This window comes from Cynocephalus volans, chromosome 6 (genome assembly GCF_027409185.1).
Source record: "Cynocephalus volans isolate mCynVol1 chromosome 6, mCynVol1.pri, whole genome shotgun sequence".
NCBI lineage: Eukaryota > Metazoa > Chordata > Mammalia > Dermoptera > Cynocephalidae > Cynocephalus > Cynocephalus volans.
Window position 1 is genome coordinate 10,918,086 of NC_084465.1, and position 19,443 is coordinate 10,937,528.

The window sequence follows — 19,443 nt, forward strand, 5'->3', positions numbered from 1 at the left end:
AAAAAATTTAGTTTAGAAAAAAATTAATTATTTTGTGTGGTAGAGAAAGTATCTCTTTTTATAACATTTATTTTATGCCATTTATTTAATTTGACTAATTTAATTTAAGAGTACCAGATTATGCCACCCCAACAAATGCCTCTTCAGCATACAGATTATTTTGAACTAAAGGCCATTGGGAACCAGCAGACACAGGAAAAGCTCTAAAAAAGAGCATAAGTTTTCCTACTGTAAAATAAATGTATATGTATAAAGGAGATTTCCCTTTATAAAATGTGCCTCCTTCTGCCATACCTAGAAAAAAAGGACTCTTAACTCTTATGGATGCAGAAGACACTTACTTAAATCTATATAACACACCTCCCTAAACAACTCTTGTTTCCTATACTTTTTCCTTGTCACCTTCTCATAGCCTGCCTCCCCTGCTCAGAAGCCCCAAACTCCTTTCCTTTGTTTAGCCTAAGATGTTATATAAGCCTAAATTCTAACCAGCCACTGTGTTATTCATCACTGGGTGCTCCCATGTATACATGCATGAATGCATGATGCACATGTTAACATGCTTTTTTCTCCTGTTAATCTGTCTTTTGCCAGTGTAATTTAAAGTGCCCCAGAGAGAACCTAAGACAGGTAGAGGAAAATATTTTTTATTTCCATAATATAATACATAACACAGTAGGAGACCAGAATATGCCACCCCAGAGTATGCCTTTTGGGCATAATGATTATAAGGGGAAAGCTCTGAAAACAGAGTAAAAGTTACTCATCTATAAAGGAAATCTCCATTTGTAAGGGTGTTTTCCTCTCTGTACCAGGAAGGATGACTCTAAATCACTAGAGAATCTTAATAAATGGAGAAGTCACTGGCAGATTTTCATAACAAACATTATCCATGACCCTTGTTTACCATGTTTTTCTTGGTCACCTTACAATACCCCTCCCCCCTCACCAATACCCTCTTTGTTTCAGTTGAAGATGGTATTTAAGCCTAAATTCGAAGCCATCTCTTTGAGACTTTTTCATTTTTCTGGGTATATCCCATGTGTATATGAGGTATATATGTTAATAAACTTCTGTTTTCCTCTTCTAACCCTATCATTTATGACAGGGGTCAGTCCCAGGTAAATTCAGAAGGATAGAGAGAAAATTATTTTTTCTCTCCTATGACACTTTTGTACTATGTACTCATATTGAATGTATTGGTTATTGAGTATGGACTATAAAAAATAGCAGGGGTTGCTATCAAGAAAATCATCTATAAGATTAAAGATAAAATAACTTACTGAGTTACTGACTACTTTTTCTTCTCTTTTTAAAATTACAAAATATTTCAATACACAGAAGAGAGAATAGTACAAAATGAAACCATGCCACACCTTCCAGATTTAACAAGTATTTGTGTCTTACCAATTTACAACAAGTCAAGTTGCTGGGTCAGTAGACACGAACACTTTCAACTTTGCTATGCAATGACAAATTTTTTCCCAAAGTGATTACACTAAAGTAGATAATTCAGTAGCATATGCAAAAAAGTTTCTCTTCCCTACTAGCAAATATTTGGTACTGCAGAAGTTCACATTTTTACCAATCTAATAAAAATGAAATGTTATATCATCGCTGTTTAATTTGCATTTCCAAATTTTTCTATATTTATTGGACATTTGAGTTTTCTTTCACATTAAAATCCTTTGCTTTTTTTTAAACAGGGTCATTTTTTTTCTTGTTTTTTATTGATTTTTAGGCTTTCATATATCCTGACAATTAATGTTTTATTTGTTTTTGTAGGTTTTTGGTTGTTTTCGGTTTTCTTGTATACCAGTTTTAAATTTTAATATAGTTGAATTTATCATCCTTTAATAACTTTTGCTTTTTATTCTTACTAAAGAAATTATTCTTTACCTAATATCATGAAAATATATTCCTATTTTAAATGTGCATATCTCACATCTAAATAATGTGCATGCATATTTGTTGATTTATTCATTTTAAATATTTTCTATTGACATGATTTTAGATACGATTTTAACTCTTTTACCATGTTATCTCCTCTATTTTCCGTTTCTTATCATAAAAATATAGAAGTTTAGTTGTACTGCCTTTTTTTGTTTAAGTAACATTTAATATTTGTATTAATATAACTTTGCAAGCATCACTTAAAGCTTAACACTTTAGTGTACTATAACTATGCTTTCTCTTCTCACCTTTTGTTTTTCCAAAAGTTATTAATAGCCCTCTTTTTAATTTCTTCTTCCTCTTCTTCCTTAGCTTCCCTCCTCCTCCTCCATAGATTTGTCTATTCTTATATCTTCCTGGAGTCTCTCATTATAACTACCTGAAACACCAATCATATAACACAGTCCACCTACACTCCCACCTGCAGAACTCAATTCTTCTTCTACCTGAATTGGTTGTTCTCCAGTCATGCTGTATATCTGTCACTCTAGAACTTTCATTTGCACTCATCCTCAGCATTTCATTTGCCTTTTATTTATGTTGGGTTCCCTTTATTCTTTCTCTTATCTTCATTTCCTTCTTTGTTTGAAGGAACACACCTTTCAGAATCTTTGCCAGCTTAAAAGGTGTTATAATCATGGAAGACATAGGGATGATAATCCCCGACATGCTTGTCTTTTGAGCCACAATACTCCAATCTGAACTAATTGCTGTCTATTACTCATGGACAGCAGTCACCCTGTGCCTTCCTATTTTTTTTTTTTTTTTTCATACTAGGGATTCTCTTTTCTTTTATACCTCTGGTTTTCTAAATCATTGTCACGTTTTCTAGTTTTACTTCCTTATTTGAAAGTAGACATCCCTGCTATGTTCTGAATGTTTGTGTCCCTCTAAAATTCATATGCTGAAATCCTAACCCCCACTGTGATGGTATTAGGACAAGAGACCTTTCAGAGATGTTTAGTTCTTGACAGCAGAGGCCTCATGATTGGGATTAGTGGCCTTAACAAAGAGACCCCAGAGAGCTAGCCTCTTCCACTATGAAGGATATAGCTAGAAGCTGCCATCTCTGAACTATAAAGCAGGCCCTCACCAGACACTGAATCTGCTAGCATTTTGATTTTGGACTTCACAGCCTTGAGAACTGTGAGAAATAAATTTCTGTTGTTTATAAGCTATCCAGTTTCTGGCATTTCGTTACAACAGCCCAAATGGACTGAAACAATTCTTAATAGCTTCCTTGGCCTGAAACCAAAGGAGGTAAATTTTTTGACACTTTGCATATTTGAGAATATTTGTGTTTATTCTCATACCTGTTTAATAATTGGCAAGCAATTGTATTCTATGTTAGAGATAATTTTTCTTCAGAATTCTATAAGCACTATTTAATTACCTTCTTGCTTTCAGTGTTGCTGTTGAGAAGTCCAAAGCCATTTTTATTCATGACCTTTTCTATGAGATATGGTTTTTGTTGGTTGTTTTGTTCACAGGAAGTTGTGGTACCTTCATGTTGCCCTGAAGCCTCATTTTGTTCTGAAGTTTTATAATCACATGCCTTGATGTGGGTGTGTTTTCATCTACTTGAGTGGACATTCTGTTTTTCTCTTTCATTCTGAAAACACATAGCTCACAGTTATGAAAATGTTCTACACACATTTTATAAATTCATCTCTTTTATTTTCTTCTTCTAGGATTTCCATTATTTCAATATATACCACCTCAATTTATTGATTTTGCTATTATGTCTTTTGTTGCATTGTCTTTTGCTGTTTTAATTTATGGGTGATTTCCCTCTTCAACTTTATTTCTTAAAATTTATGCTGAGCATTTTTTTTTAAAATTCTGCTATTATATTTTAATTTATCAGAACTTATTTTTGATCTTCAAGTGCCATACATTATAGCATTTCATTTTTGTTAATGGTAAATTATTTTTTTCTGATCACTCTGAAAGCATTAATAAGTATTTTAAAACTTTTCTTCTTCATGTACTGTTTCTTTCTTTCTTTGATATCAGTTATTTAATTAGGTTCTTGGTAAGAAATTTAGAACAACAATTTATGAGGATAAACTCCATTCCTCATGGCAAACACAGATTGCTGGTAGCCCTGGAGCTGAGAAATAGCTTTGATTTTTGGTAAAATTTATGAGTCTGCAGCTTTCTGATCAAGATTTCACTGATCTGCAATCTCATATTTCTCTTTCTCTGTGTTGAACATCAGCTTCCTGGTGTCCAGGCTTATGCAGTTTCTTCTTGAAGTACGCATCAATGAGGTGTTTTGGGATTTTCACATTGCTGATTTCAGTTTTTGTGGAGGTGGCAATGACAAATTTCTGGTGTGTTCTATGCAAAGGAATTTGATTGAGGACCAGAGTTCCCAGTCACAAGTAGTAAGCCACCGCTCAGCTCCTTCAAGAAAATCACCCTTGTGCCTCTGTAGCACCCAGTGAAGATGATCAGAGTGGACCCAGGAGTGATGCTAGGTTGTTGTCTCCTCTCACGCTGATTGGAGGTTTTTTTTTTTTTCTTTTTTTTCTAAACCATGGCTTAACAGCTTCAGTAGGAAAATAATATCTAAGCATTTTGTGATGGTTAACCACCCAGGTACCGTAGCAAGAATCTTCTACTTTTTCTTTTCAATCCTGGATTCAGTTGCTGAGTATTTTTTCTTGTACATGGCCTTTGTGGAAAACACAGCAGATTGGAAATATCTGTTAATTCCTCTCATGAGGACAGGGTTTCAGCTGCAGAGAGGCTTTTCCTTCTTGGGCTTTTCAGCCTTGAAGTTAGTCTTTTCAACCTTGCCACTGGCATCAGTCTTCTTAGCTTCGGTTGCTTCTCATTAGTACCTGGTTTTTCTGCTTTTCCACCTGCCCTCTTGCAATATGGGAGAGAGCCAGTTTCCATTCTTTCCATTTTTTTCTTCCCATTTGTTTTCTAATCAGTGTTACAAGCTTACCTCTGATACCTGCCAAGCTTTGATGCAGGTAAACCTGGATTTTAGAATTTTTATAACTATCCACATGGGATGGTGAGAATTTTAGAGTCCTCTATCTAGTGCAATTTGGTACTTGAATCAGATTTCATGAAGAAGTAATGGCTGGAAATAAAAATTATAGAGTCATCAGTGGTTAAAAGACAGCTATGACAGTAAATAAAATTGTGCTGGAGAGAGATATAGATTAAAAAAAAAAGTCTTAGCAAAAAAGCCTTTTTTTTAGGTAAACTGCAAATTGAGATTTTCTATGTATGATGACCAGTGGTCGTTTCTTTAAACTGATATTTATCACCTGATAAAATTCACACATAATTCTTGTATTTATGTGCAAAATAATTAAGAGATGTTTGTGTGTTGTAAGTGTTCCATTTAAAGGCACATAACATGAAAATCAACTACAATGTATATTGAAAAGTTAAAATTAAAATAAATAAATAAATAATAAAGATACATAACAAAAAAAGGATGTTAGAAATAGTCAAACCAAAAACAGTCATGTTGAGAAAAATCAACTTTAAAAATTAGTAGCTTATATTAATACTCATAAAGTGAATAGATTCCATTAATATTTATAAAGATGAGCATTTCACATAACCTCAGATATGTAAAGTTGACATTTTACAACTGAGTACCTGAAAATGATCAAAGCTAAACAATCACTAACTGTATTTTTGGGATGGAGAAAAACAGCTGCTTGGTGTAATGACAAAAAAATAAAATATAATATAAAATAAACCCAAATTGTATCATGTGAGTTAACTATTTAGCATAAACCATTTTCAAAATTTGCTGCAAAGTGTATTTCTATTTTTCATGTGATTACCACTGTAAAATTTAAATTGTACACAGCTAGAAAAAATTGCTTTCTTAATTATCATAAAATTATGCTTAAGAATTCATCAAATCCTTAGAATTACAGATTTGAAAAGAAAATGAGAGCTGGTTAATAGAACTTTAACAGTAATTTTCAAAATATGAGCAATAACAGTGAGCTATGCTTTAAACAATTCACAAAGTTTCTTTTTGAAAAGGAAAATATAGTGTGGTAGAAGATTACTTGTATTGTGCCTGAGAGAAATGACAAAAGTATTAAAAAAGTGGTTATCAAAAAAAAAAAAAAAAATCAAAACCCAGCTTCCTTGCTACTACAATGCCATTTATCACTTGTCTCTTTTCCCGTAGATTGAATTTATATGTTTTTTAACTTTATCCACTATTTGTATTAGTAGTTACTAGTCTTCTACAGAAAGTGAGAGTATTCCCACAATGTGTCTAAAATGCACAGCATGCTTAACAACAGAAAATGAAGATAATATATATTAAGGCACAGAGTAGATCAGCTGCCAGATCAATTCTGGCTTACCTAAGGGTTTATAGCATGTCAAAATAATATTGGTTGAACCTGGAAAATATTAAATATTTTCAGAAATTGTCAATTGCAAACAATTTTCTTTTTATCTAGAATAACAAAATTGCAGTCCTCAAGATGAGAGCAGTAGACAAGACAAAATAGTGGATTGTAGTATGACTTTTTATATACCACCTTAATGAGGTACAGTTGACATACAAAAAGCTGTAATATATTTAATGTGTACAACTTCCTATATTTGGAGATACGTAAATACCTGTGAAACCATCATGACAATCCATGTAGCGTGGCATTTTAAAATGTGTATGGGAGAATAGAACATGAAATCACTAGCATTTATAATACTAATTAACAAGTTGCTACAATGTGAAGAATAGTTTTCTGTAAAGGAGATTAAAATATTAATTTATTTCAAAATAGCCTTTGAAATTTTAAAGAGCAAAGTCTCAGCAAGAATGCATTTAAAAATCCATATAATAATTATTTTTTACAGTTTTGTTTCTAATTATTGGAATTTATAATAAAGTAGTTGATTCTAGCAAAAGATCCTAGCATGACTACGGTTTCTTCATATGTATTAAATTTTGGCTTGGCGATAGGAAAATGAAAATTGTACAATTATTATCTTCGCTGTCTTTAGAAATGCTTCTGGAAGTAGGTATCACTCTATAATTTAAAAAGTAGTGTATCTGATTTTTATCTTCTTTAACACAAATGCATAATACACATATAAAAGCATTCTAAATATTGCTTAGCTAAAGAACACTATTGGCTGTTTATGCTGCATAGTCATTCCATAGTATTGATTTATAGCAGAAATACTTTCAAGGGAGTCCTGTGTTTGCATAACAGTGCCATTTCTCAGTTGGAGTCTTTTGCTTGATATAACACCAAAACCTTGAAATGAATGCTATTTGCTGAGTAGAGAAAAGAGACAAACACTCAGCTATCATCATTCAAGCAGTAACAATGCATTTATGATAAAGCAGTAATTTCTTCCTCGTGAACTCTTACAGAGGCGTTCGGCAATGCATAATCACTTATCCTTCCTGCCATTCACATTGTTAGGCTCTGAATACACAAATCACCATAACAACATGGAAAATGAAGAAATATGATCATTTTTAGTTTTGTTGTTCAATCATCTCAGCATTTTTCCTGATTCAATATATACCCAATTGTTCCTATGAGCAAAATTGAATAATCTTCACCATTATGTGACACTTTCTTCTTTACAAGAACAAAGCTAAGTTTCCAAATAGGTTTATGTATCCTTAGAATTTCTAAATTTACTTCCTTATTGGTTTTAGAACTTATTATTACAAAGCATGAATTTGGTGAAAACTATTCTGTTCATAACTTTTTTCTTCTTTAACAACCTTGAAAAATTTCATTAGATTTCAAGGTGTTCCCTCCTGTGGCAGTAATTTTCTGATCACGTTAGGGTGCCTTGCCTAAACATGTTACCACATTGGTGGATCCTATGGAGTGATTTTTCTCTTCTTTTCCTTCATTCTAACCTCTATATTTAATGATACTGAAATGCTGGCTGCCTATCAGGTGTCCTTCCTCTTCCATTTGCATTACATTTTCTTGTTAAATTATGAAGTGATTTTTCAATCCCAATGTATTTTTAAATTAATGATATTTTAAATTAAATGATTGATACTCATATGCTATCTCAAACGTTCTGATCAAATTTCAATATTTCAGCTACAGTTGTCCTTCTTTATCCACAGGTGATTGTTTCCAGGACCTCCCCTGGGATGCCAAAATCCACGGAGGCTCAAGTCCCTTATATAAAATGGCATAATACAGTTGTCCTTCTGTACCCATGGGTTCCACATCTACAAATAGAGAGGGCTATATAATTATTGTTCAATTTGTATCTGGCTATATCTAATTTCTCTTTGTTTCTGAACACTCAGTTCATTTTGATTTTTTTATTTTTTCAAAAAATTAGCCTGTTCATGTGTGTTATGCTTTATTTCTCCTGCTATACTGAAACTCCTTAAAGGTAGAAACATTCATTAGTCTGTTTCCCACAGAGCACTAGAAATTATAGAATGCAAAAAAAAAAAATAAATAAAAAGCAAGGAAGGGGAATTTACACATGAACTAACTCTTCTGGGCTGCCTATATCTCCCAGAATCCTTTGCCTCTAGCACCGCACTCAGCTGACTCAGAGTTTCCTGACTATTCTCTTTGCGTGTGGTCCCTTCTGAGAAGAGTGTGGTGATTTGAAGAAATCATTTTCCCTTTGAGTTAGTCAATGAGGTTTTCATATTAATATTTTAATATTAAAATATTCATAGTCACATCCAAACATACAACAAAATATGTTTGTCAGCCAAAATATAAACAACTTCTAAAAATAATACCAGAGTATCAGAATCCTATCACTCTTTTGATTGTACAGTTTCCCTCGGGAACCAAATCTGAGGTAAGAAATGTTTAATTATAAGCAATATTCTTCTGGTGAAATGTTACTTGGTACTCATGGGAAGAGAATGTGTTGAAATTAGAGAAAAGGCCAAAATCAGCCACAAAATATACTCTAAAATCAAACAAACTTAAAACAAAAACAACTAAGACTAGATATCTAATTTCAGTTGTAAATAAAGTATAGTTGAGAAAAGAAGATAAAGGGAACTCAAACACAACAATCCATGCTCTTACAAAGGTGTACAATCAGACCTCCAATGGCATAGAAGCTGTGTTTGAAATACATTTGAAAGTCTCACATCAGTAGGGCCAAGTTTTGCAAAATATTTTGTCCATGTGTTTACTTCATACTAAATTAAGTGTCCTAGGCAACTCATTTAGTGAACAATTAAGACTCAGCATGGATACTGTTAAAGTTTTGATCTGACATGTATTAAAAATTGAAAAGTTCACTCACGGGAACAAATAAGCCCATAGAAGTTCCAATATTGTTTTACATAAGCTCTCTGTAAATATGGCCTCTTTCATATTCCGGCCCTCTGCTTTTTTCCCTAAAGGACTTAAGTAAAATTGTATATTAATTATATATAATAGCTCTGTAAGTACGGCCAAATATTTATGTAATATTTTATTCCAATACAAGCCAAGTACACGTATTTTTAGGTGGAAAAATTGAAAAATCTTTTTAAAAACAAAGAATTTTTCAATGCAACACACATGAAATGGTAGAAATGAATTGTACCAAAAAAGAAAAAGGTGTGCTTGGAAGATGAGGCTGCAACAGTAGTATAATCTTGAATTATATGCTAAAGAACTTCTATTTTATTATGTTCCCTATGGAGAGTCAATGAGAGTGACTGAACTGGCTAGTTACAGGCTCCTAGAAGTGTGTTGTGAGGCTGTGCAATGTGGTGGATAAGGGATAGATTATATAGCTCAGATTAAGCAGGTCAGCTAGGAAGCCTCGCTAATCTATAAGTGCTGCTATATTTGGCACTGTAAGTTTATAAACTAGGGTGGGTGATAAGGTGGCAAAAAAAAATGGAAATTTAAACTCACAAAGAAAAAGTGACTTGTGGGTTTATATAAGTTTTTGTGGGTTTTTTTTTTTTTTTGGTTTTTAAGGAATAAGCAATGGACACTGTTATGTGCTGACCAGATATCCCTCTATGACTGAAAGACTTATTCCCTCCTTGGAATTTCCTTGGCTAAAGACAGTCACTTTGTCCAAGATCACTTTCTTTTTTCTGGGGCAACCTGTATGCAATAACTGGCCAAAGTGGAGTTGAAAGCTCCAGGCCCATCACCCCAACTCAGGCTAATGCTGAAGGGCCATTCTAGATTTAGAATTCCTGATGAGGTCAGATGAAGCTTTGTTAAAAGTACACTGCGCCCCTATTTCTCTCTCTTCCCAATCCTCCCTTCTTTCCTTCCCTGCCTCTGCACAAGTACTGATTCTAAGAGCACCTCTAATAAAGCTCTGACAAGCTAACCTCGGAGTCAGACGTAATCAATCAGTAACAGAATCAAAGATGATGCTGAGGTTTTAAGCTTGAGTGAAAAAAGAATTGTGAAACTGTGAACCAACACCTGGCAGACAAGAACGGCAGGTGTGTGAAAGAAAGATGAAAAAGAACAAAAAGCGGATTTCAGAATGTGAAAATTGAGGCGATTGTGCAGTACAACGTAGAAACGTCCAGCAGGCAGTTGGGATGCACAGGGCTCGAATTTGGGAGCAAGTTCACAGCAACAGATGCGGACGTTGTTATCCACTTCAAGAAAATCATTCGACTCCTATTGTGAAGAGTGCTGTTGCTGCTGCTGCTTCTGTTATCCTGAGACAAAATCCAAGTAGCCTCAGATCTATTATGTGATTCTAGATAAGATGTATTTTAAACTAAATTCTCTCTGGTCTATGTTTTAGTTATGTGTTCAAATGGTCTAGCTGGAGGTTTAGATCAGCATCTTGGACAAGTTTTGAGCAAAGTTAAATCATTTCATCTGCTCAAAGATACAGGAACTGCTGCTTTCCAAAGCTTCCAACAAGCTAAGAAATACGCCCTACCCAAATAAGCTGTTTTAGTCAGGGACAATATATAATTTAGGGAAGCCTTGAATTTTAACAAATACAAATTTAAGTGTTTCACAGGATATCAGGCTATCAGGACTCAAACACACGCTTTGGGCTTGATTTCATGCACTTTTTCTATACATTATAGAGAATGGAAGCCAACTGCTGGCTAGCTATGATCTAAAACTAAGATGGAAAACATATCCTAATATACATGTGAAAATAATACCTTGTCTTTTTATTCAAAGTACTTAACAGAAAGACATTTTATCCATTTTTTGAAAAGATTCTCCTCCTCTGTAACTTGAATTCCAGAATTCAAAAATGTTATATTCCACATTAAAGCTTTGTTCATTTTTTGTGACTATGAATTATAATCTTGCACATTTAAAGATATTTCTTCGTATAGGAGTTAACACCATGCATATTAGAAAATAAAGTCTGAAGATGCATTAATTCATTTACTTACTCATATATTAGTTGAACTAAAAGCTAAACCACAGAATTTCAGAAAGTGAGAGGCATTTAGTGAGGAAATTGAGGCCTTGTGATTAGGGTAGAGTTATGGAACTTTGGGCAAGAATAAACAAACAAACAAACAAATAAATAAATAACATTTATTGCGTGCCTTCTATGTACCTGTCATTGTACTATGCTAGGTTTTTAACAAAAGGCTATCTTGCTTAATTCTTATAATCAATCGTTGTAGGATCATTGTAAGACCATTATGACTGTCTTATGGTTATCCATTGCACTAAACAATAAAATTAAGATCAAAGGAGGTTAAGTATGTCAAAGGTCATATCATTGTGTAGTAACTTCCCAGTTGCCTTTGCTATCTTTCCATGAATGTGTTACGTAAAGTCTTCAATGAGTTAACGACAGCACTGATATTATAAGAAACACACAAAATGCTTAAATTGGTTTCCCTGATAATATCATCACAGTAACTCTGCTATATATCTGTCCTCAAAGACCTACAAGGAAGATAGAATAAGGCAAGAAAAATGTCTCCATTTTAGATTAATTTGGGAGCTCTTCAAATTAGTCCACTCTCAATAACAATTACAATACATCCTAATCTTAATTGACTTGATTATCACAATTTATTTAATCTCAGAGTATAAAAGGTCAGTAGGAGGGAGATAAGGGAAGAATTGATAAAGGACCATGAAATACAATTTCATTGTGTTGAATATACTAATTATTCTGATTTGGGCATCACATATTTCATGCAGGTATTGATTTTCAACGTTGTGCCCTACAGATATGTACAATCAACTATGTTATAATAAAAATAAATAAATAAATAAATAAATAAAATGTCAATAGGAATTCTGACAAGGTAGAGTCAAAAATTTTCATTTCCATTTATTTGTATTTAGTTTTACTACAAAAAATATAGGTGCATCATGTAGGAACAAAAGGAGGCACAATGAATACTAATTAATCCATTTCTTAATAAGAAATATTTAAAAAATAAAATAACTAAAAATTTGTGAACCCAAACTGGGCTTTAAAAAAGATTGATTCTTAAGGTACAGTTTAGAGCATTTCCCCCCCAAATTAAACATTTTAGGGGAGTTATTTATTAACTATTTTTATGTCTAAGGTTGACATCAAAAGACCTACCTGGCATCCAAGTTCCTATTAATTGGTTTTGCTCAGCAGCAGAATTGTGGTTTGGATTTATTGAATTTATTGAGCTCTATGTGCCAGGCTCCCTGTTAAGACCTTAACAAATACTATCAATGTAATTATCAACAGTAACTATCTAATAGTCAGCAATATTATACCTGTTATATAAAATATTAAAACTAATGTGTTGTAGCAATTTGCCCAAGTCCCACACCTGGTGAGTGAAAATACACAACCCCAGAACATTTGATTTCAATGTCCTCGTTCTAAAAAAATTTTTATTTATGTCTCAGTAACACATTGCAATCTCTTTAATAAAAAATATATTAGAGAGTTGGCTGAACTCACGTGGGAAGTGTAGGTCCCATAACCTCAGCAGTAGCATCACTGAAAACTCCTTAGAAACACAAAATCTTCAAAATCCCCAGAACTATGGAATCAGAACCTCTAGGAGGTGGGTGATTCTGATCCACTTAAATGCTGAGTATTTTAGCAGTAAAATGTTACTGTACACTTCATTTTTTTTCTTCCAAATTTTATTTTATTTTGTAAATGTACAATGTAGTTGATTGTTGTGGCCCATTACCGAAACCTCCTCCCACCTCCCTCTCCCCCCATCCCTCCCAACGTTGTTCTTTCGGTTTGCTTGTCATATCAACTTCAAGTAATTGAAATTGTTGTGTTTGCTTCCCTCCCCCAATCCCTGGTATTTTGTGTATTTATTTATTTATCTTTAGCTTCCACAAATAAGTGAGAACATGTGATACTTCTCTTTCTGTGCCTGACTTGTTTCACTTTATATGATTCTCTCTAGGTCCATCCATGTCGTTGCAAATGGCAGTATTTCATTCTTTTTTATAGCAGAGTAGCATTCCATTGTGTACATATACCACATTTTCCATATCCACTCATAGGATGATAGACATTTGGGCTGGTTCCAAGTCTTAGCTATTGTAAAGAGTGCTGCAATGAACATTGGGGAACAGGTATACCTTTGACTTGATGATTTCCATTCCTCTGGGTATATTCCCAGCAGTGGGATAGCTGGGTCATATGGTAGATGTATCTGCAATTGTTTGAGGAACCTCCATACCATTTTCCATAGAGGCTGCACCATTTTGCAGTGCCACAAACAATGTATAAGAGTTCCTTTTTCTCCGCAACCTCGCCAGCATTTATCGTTCAGAGTCTTTTGGATTTTAGCCATCCTAACTGGGGTGAGATGGTATCTCAGTGTGGTTTTGAATTGCATTTCCCGAATGCTGAGTGATGTTGAGCATTATTTCATATGTCTGTTGGCCATTCGTATATCTTCCTTTGAGAAATGCCTATTTAGCTCTTTTGCCCATTTTTTTTAATTGGGTTGCTTGCTTTTTTTGTTGTTGTTGTAAAGTTATTTCAGTTCCTTGTATATTCTGAATATTAATCCTTTGTCAGATGTAAATTTTGGAAATATTTTCTCGCACTCTGTTGGTTGTCTTTTAACTCTGTTAATTGTTTCTTTTGCTGTGCAGAAGCTTTTTAATTTGATATAATCCCATTTGTTTATTTTTCCTTTGGTTGCCTGTGCTTTGGGGGTTGTATTCATGAAGGCTGTGTCCAGTCCTACTTCCTGAAGTGTTTCTCCTATGTTTTCTTTAAGAAGTTTTATTGTTTCAGGGTGTATATTAAATTCTTTAATCGATTTTGAGTTGACTTTAGTATATGGTGAAAGGTTTGGGTCTAGTTTCATTCCCCTACATATTGAAAACCAGTTATCACAGCACCATTTGCTGAAGAGGCAGTCTCTTCTCCAGTGTGTAGACTTGGTGCCTTTGTCAAAGGTCAGATGGCTATAGGTGTGCGGGTTGATTTCTGGATTCTCTATTCTATTCCATTGATCAGTGTGTCTGTTTTTATGCCAGTACCATGCTGTTTTGGTTATTATAGCTTTGTAGTATAGTTTAAAGTCAGGTAGTGTTATGCCTCCAGCTTTATTTTTTTTGCTCAGCATTGCTTTGGCTATGCGTGGTCTTTTGTTATTCCATGTAAATGTCTGGATAGCTTTTTCCATTTCTGAGAAAAATGTCATTGTTATTTTGATGGGGACTGCATTGAATTTGTACATCACTTTGGGTAGTATAGACATTTTCACAATGTTGATTCTTCCAATCCAGGAGCATGGGATATCTCTCCATCTTCTTGTATCCTCTCTAACTTCTCTTAGCAGTGGTTTGTAGTTCTCATTATAGAGATTTTTCACCTCCTTGGTTAACTCAATTCCTAAGTATTTTATTTTTTTGGTGGCTATTGTAAATGGGAAAGCTTTCTTGATTTCTCTTTCTGCATGTTTACTATTGGAGAATAGAAATGCTACTGATTTTTTGTGTGTTGATTTTGTATCCTGCTACTTTTCTGAAATCATTTATCTACTCCAAGAGTTTTTTTGTAGAGGCTTTTGGCTGTTCAGCATATAGGATAATGCCATCTGCAAACCGGGACAGTTTGACTTCATCTTTTCCAATCTGGATGCCCTTTATTTCCTTCTCTTCTCTGATTGCTCTGGCTAGTACTTTCAAAACTATGTTGAATAGCAGTGGTGAAAGCAGGCATCCTTGTCTAGTTCCTGTTCTTAAAGGAAAAGCTTTCAGCTTTTCCTCATTCATTCAGTGGTTTTATTATATATGGCTTTAATTATGTTGAAATAATTTCCATCTATAACTAACTTATTGAGGGTCTTTGTCATGAACGAATGTTGAATTTTATCAAATGCTTTTTCAGCATCTATAGAGATATAGAGATGACCATATGGTCCTTGTGTTTGATTTTATTAATATGGTGTATCACATTTATTGATTTGTGTATGTTGAACGAACCTTGCATCCCTGGGATGAATCCCACTTGATTGTTGTGAATAATTTAACATATGTGTTGCTGTATTCTGTTAGCTAGCATTTTATTGAGGATTTTTGCCTCCATATTCATCAAGGATATCGGCCTGTAGTTTTCTTTTTTAGTTGTATCTTTACCTGGTTTTGGTATCACGATGATGTTTGCTTCATAGAATGAGTTTGGGAGATTTGCCTCTTTTTCAGTCTTTTTGAATAGTTTGCAAAGAATTGGTGTCTATTCCTCTTTGAATGTTTGGTAAAATTCTGCTGTGAATCCATCTGGTCCCAGGCTTTTCTTTGTTGGGAGCCTTCCGATAACAGCTTCAATCTCCTTTATTGTTATTGGTCTGTTCAGATTTTCTAAATCTTCTTGGCTCAGTTTTGGTAGCATGTGTATGTCCAGAAATTTATCCATTTCCTCCAGATTTTCAAATTTGTTGGCATATAGGTGTTAATAGTAGTCTCGAATGATTCCTTGTATTTCAGCTGTATCAGTTGTAATATCACCTTTTTGATTTCTAATTTTTGTTATTTGGATCTTCTCTCTTCTTTTTTTAGTTAGCCATGCTAATGGTTTGTCAATTTTATTTATCTTTTCAAAAAACCAACTTTTTGATTTGTTGATCTTTTGTATTGCTTTTTGGGTTTCAGTTTCATTAAGTTGTGCTCTGATCTTAATGATTTCTTTCCATCCTCTAACTTTGGGTTTGGATTGTCCTTGTTTTTCTAGTTCTTTAAGGTGAAGTGTTAGGTTGTTCACTTGCCATCTTTCCATTCTTCTGAAGTAAGCATTTAATGCAATAAATTTCACCCTTAGTACTGCTTTTGCAGTATCCCACAGGTTTTGGTATAAGGTATCATTATTTTTGTTAGTTTCAACAAATTTTTTGATTTCCTGTTTAATTTCTTCTTGGACCCATATGTCATTAAGTAGAATGCTGTTTAATTTCCATGTGTTTGTATAGTTTCCAGAATTTCATTTGTTATTGATTTCTAATTTTAATCGATTGTGGTCTGAAAAAATACATGGGATAATGTTTTTGAATTTGCTGAGACTTGATTTGCGACCTAATATGTGATCTATCTTGGAGAATGATTCATGTGCTGATGAGAAGAATGAATATTCTGAGGTTGTTGGGTGGAATGTTCTGTAGATATCTGCCAAGTCCAATTGGTCTAGTATGTTGCTTAGATCTTGTGTTTCTCTGCTGATTCTTTGCCTAGATGATCTGTCCAATATTGACAGTGGGGTGTCTCAGGTCCCTTGCTATTATGGTATTAGAGTCTATTTCCTTCTTTAGGTCTACTAGAGTTTGTTGTATAAATCTGGCTGCTCCAACATTGGGTGCGTATATATTTATGATTGTTATGTCTTCTTGATGGATCAATCCTTTTATCATTATGTATTGGCCCTCATTACCTCTTTTTATGGTTTTTAGTTTAAAGTCTATTTTATCAGATATAAGAATAGCTAGTCTAGCTCATTTTTCATTTTTGTTTGCATGGTAAATCTTTTTCCATCCTTCCACTCTTATTCTATGTGAGTCTTTATGGGTGAGGTGGGTCTCTTGAAGTCAGCATATAGTTGGGTACTCCTTCTTAATCCAGTCAGCCAGTCTGTGTCATTTGATTGGGGGATTTAAGCCTTTTACATTAAGAGTTGTTATTGAAAAGTGTTGATTAAACCTAGCATTTTATTGATTATTGTTTGGATGTCTTAGGTGTCTTTTGTTCCTTTCTTTTCTGATTTACTGTTTGTTTTCTGTATTTGTTGGTTCTTTGGGTTGTAGATAGCCTTTTTGTTTGTTTGTTTTCTCTTCATGAATGCCATTTTTATTATACTAGTGGGTTTTGATTTTTCTTTGGTTTTTATGGCAGTAGTAATTATTTTTCAGGTACCAAACCCAGTACTCCATTGAGAATTTCTTGTAAGGGTGATTGTGTAGTAGTGAACTCCCACAGTTTTCGTTTGTCTGAGCAATATACTTTTTGCCCTTCATTTTGGAAGGATAGCCTTGCAGGGTAGAGTATTCTTGGATGACAATCTCTGTCTTTTAGTATTTTGAATATATCATCCCATTCCTTTCTGGCTTTTAGGGTCTGTGATGAAAAGTCTGATGTTAGTCTGATTGGGGCTCCCTTATAGGTGATTTGATGCTTCTCTCTTGAAGCTTTTAAGATTCTCTCTTTGTCTTTTAGTTTTGCCAATTTGACTATAACATGTCTTGGAAAAGATCTTTCTGTGTTGATACACTTGAGGATCTTTGAGCTTCCTGAATCTGAAGATCTGTGTCTTTTCTAATAACTGGGAAGTTTTCTGCCTCTATTTTGTTGAATATGTTTACAATGCAATCTCCTTTTTCCTCCCCTTCTGGAATACCCATGACTCAGATATTTGAGTGCTTAAGGTTGTCTGATATCTCTCTCAGATTTTCTTCAATGCCTTTAATTCTTTTTTCTTTTTCTTTTTCTTTTTTTTTGTCTGCCTGTGTTATTTCAAACATCCCATCTTCAAGGTCAGAAGTCCTCTCTTCTACTTCTGCAAACCTGCTGGTTAAACTCTATGTTGTGCTTTTTATTTCATTGATTGAATTCTTCAGTTTGGCAAGTTCTGCTACATTTTTTTTCAGCGCATTGATTTCCTTGTACATTTCCTCTTTCAGATCCTGTCTACTTTTCGTCATTTCATCATGATGTCTAGCTGAATTTTCTTGTATCTCATTCAGTTTCCTTAGAATTATCACTCGAAATTCCTTGTCAGACATTTCAAGGGCTTCTTGTTCTATAGGATCTAGAGTTTGAGAGTTATTACCCTTTGGTGGTGTACTTTCTTGATTTTTCATATTTCTGGTATCTTTCATTTGATGTTTAGTCATTGTGGCAGGGGGATTCACAGTCCACAGGTTTGACACTATTGTCTGGCTAGGATGTTGCTGGGGTTGCCAATTTGGTATGGCTACCTCAGTGTCTGCTCAGATGGTCACTAGTGCCTTGCATGTGTGATTGCCTTGGGTCTTGGACTTCTCCAGGGAGCTGCCTCTCTGGTCAGCGTGCACTCGGCTGGGCTGCTCATTCGTGTGGTGGCACCACAGGGTGTGTGGTCTCTGCAGAGCTCCTGCCTCCCCTGCTGGACATCACCCTGCTTCACGCATACAGAGCCGCACTGCTGGTTCATGCACCAGCACCACAGGGAGCGTGGTCTCTGTGGAGCTTCCACCTCCCCTGCTGGACATCTCCCTGCTCTGTGCACACTGGGCCGGGCTGGGGATGGAGATGGATGGCAGTGGTGCGGCCTACCTGCTGGATCATGCAGCGGCACCGCAGGGCATGTTGTCTCTGGTCTCTGTGGAGCTTCCACCTCCCCTGCTGGATGTCTCCCTGCTCTGCGCATACTTATTTTACACTTTAAACATTGTTTTCCTTTCTTTGCATGTAACAATATGTAGAAAGAGATATGTTGAAGGATTTTTTTTCTCCAATTAGGGGATTCTCTGTTTCTTCAAAGATAGAAACAACTTTATTTATACACAGAAATTGCTAATTGCCAATTACTAGTAAAAGTCTCTCATAAGAATGATCTAGTGTATACCAAAGATCTCTTTAAAAACTATTAAAAATACTACAACTCAAAGTGGTACAGAAACATTAAAAAACAAAATGAATAGTGGTTTTAAAATAAACTTTAAAATTTAAGCATTTTGGAAAAATTGTATGCATATATATTTTATTGAGCCAGGTTTTGTACACTCAGTGATTGATATTTGGCCAATGGCATTGTTTAATAACTTTAATATTGTCAAAAGGAAATATTAAATATTTAGAAACTAAATATCCTATTCCTATATATGTTTTCTCCTTTTCAAAGATACAAGGAAAAGATTGTGAAAAACTTGTTGAATCTGTTGATGGTTAACTGAAGATGTTTTTTTTAAATTGACAAATAAATTAGTTCAAAAATACAAGTTAAAAATAATCATAATGAAAAATCTCAAGCACTTTCCACAAGTGCCTTGTTATTTTTAGGTATATGGTTAATGTCTAACAGATTACAACTAATATTTTTAAAAATGTGATAATACAGTGGAGTTCAAGGTCAATA

At 34.3% G+C, this 19,443-nt stretch overlaps 1 protein-coding gene and 1 pseudogene across 1 annotated transcript in view; both read right to left on the reverse strand.

Moving 5' to 3' along the window:
- Positions 1 to 19,443, reverse strand: part of CNTNAP2 (contactin associated protein 2) — a 1,419,793-nt gene that overhangs the window by 1,219,229 nt on the left and 181,121 nt on the right. The window lies entirely within an intron of this gene.
- On the reverse strand, positions 3,998 to 4,860 carry LOC134380042 (large ribosomal subunit protein eL6-like; annotated as a pseudogene).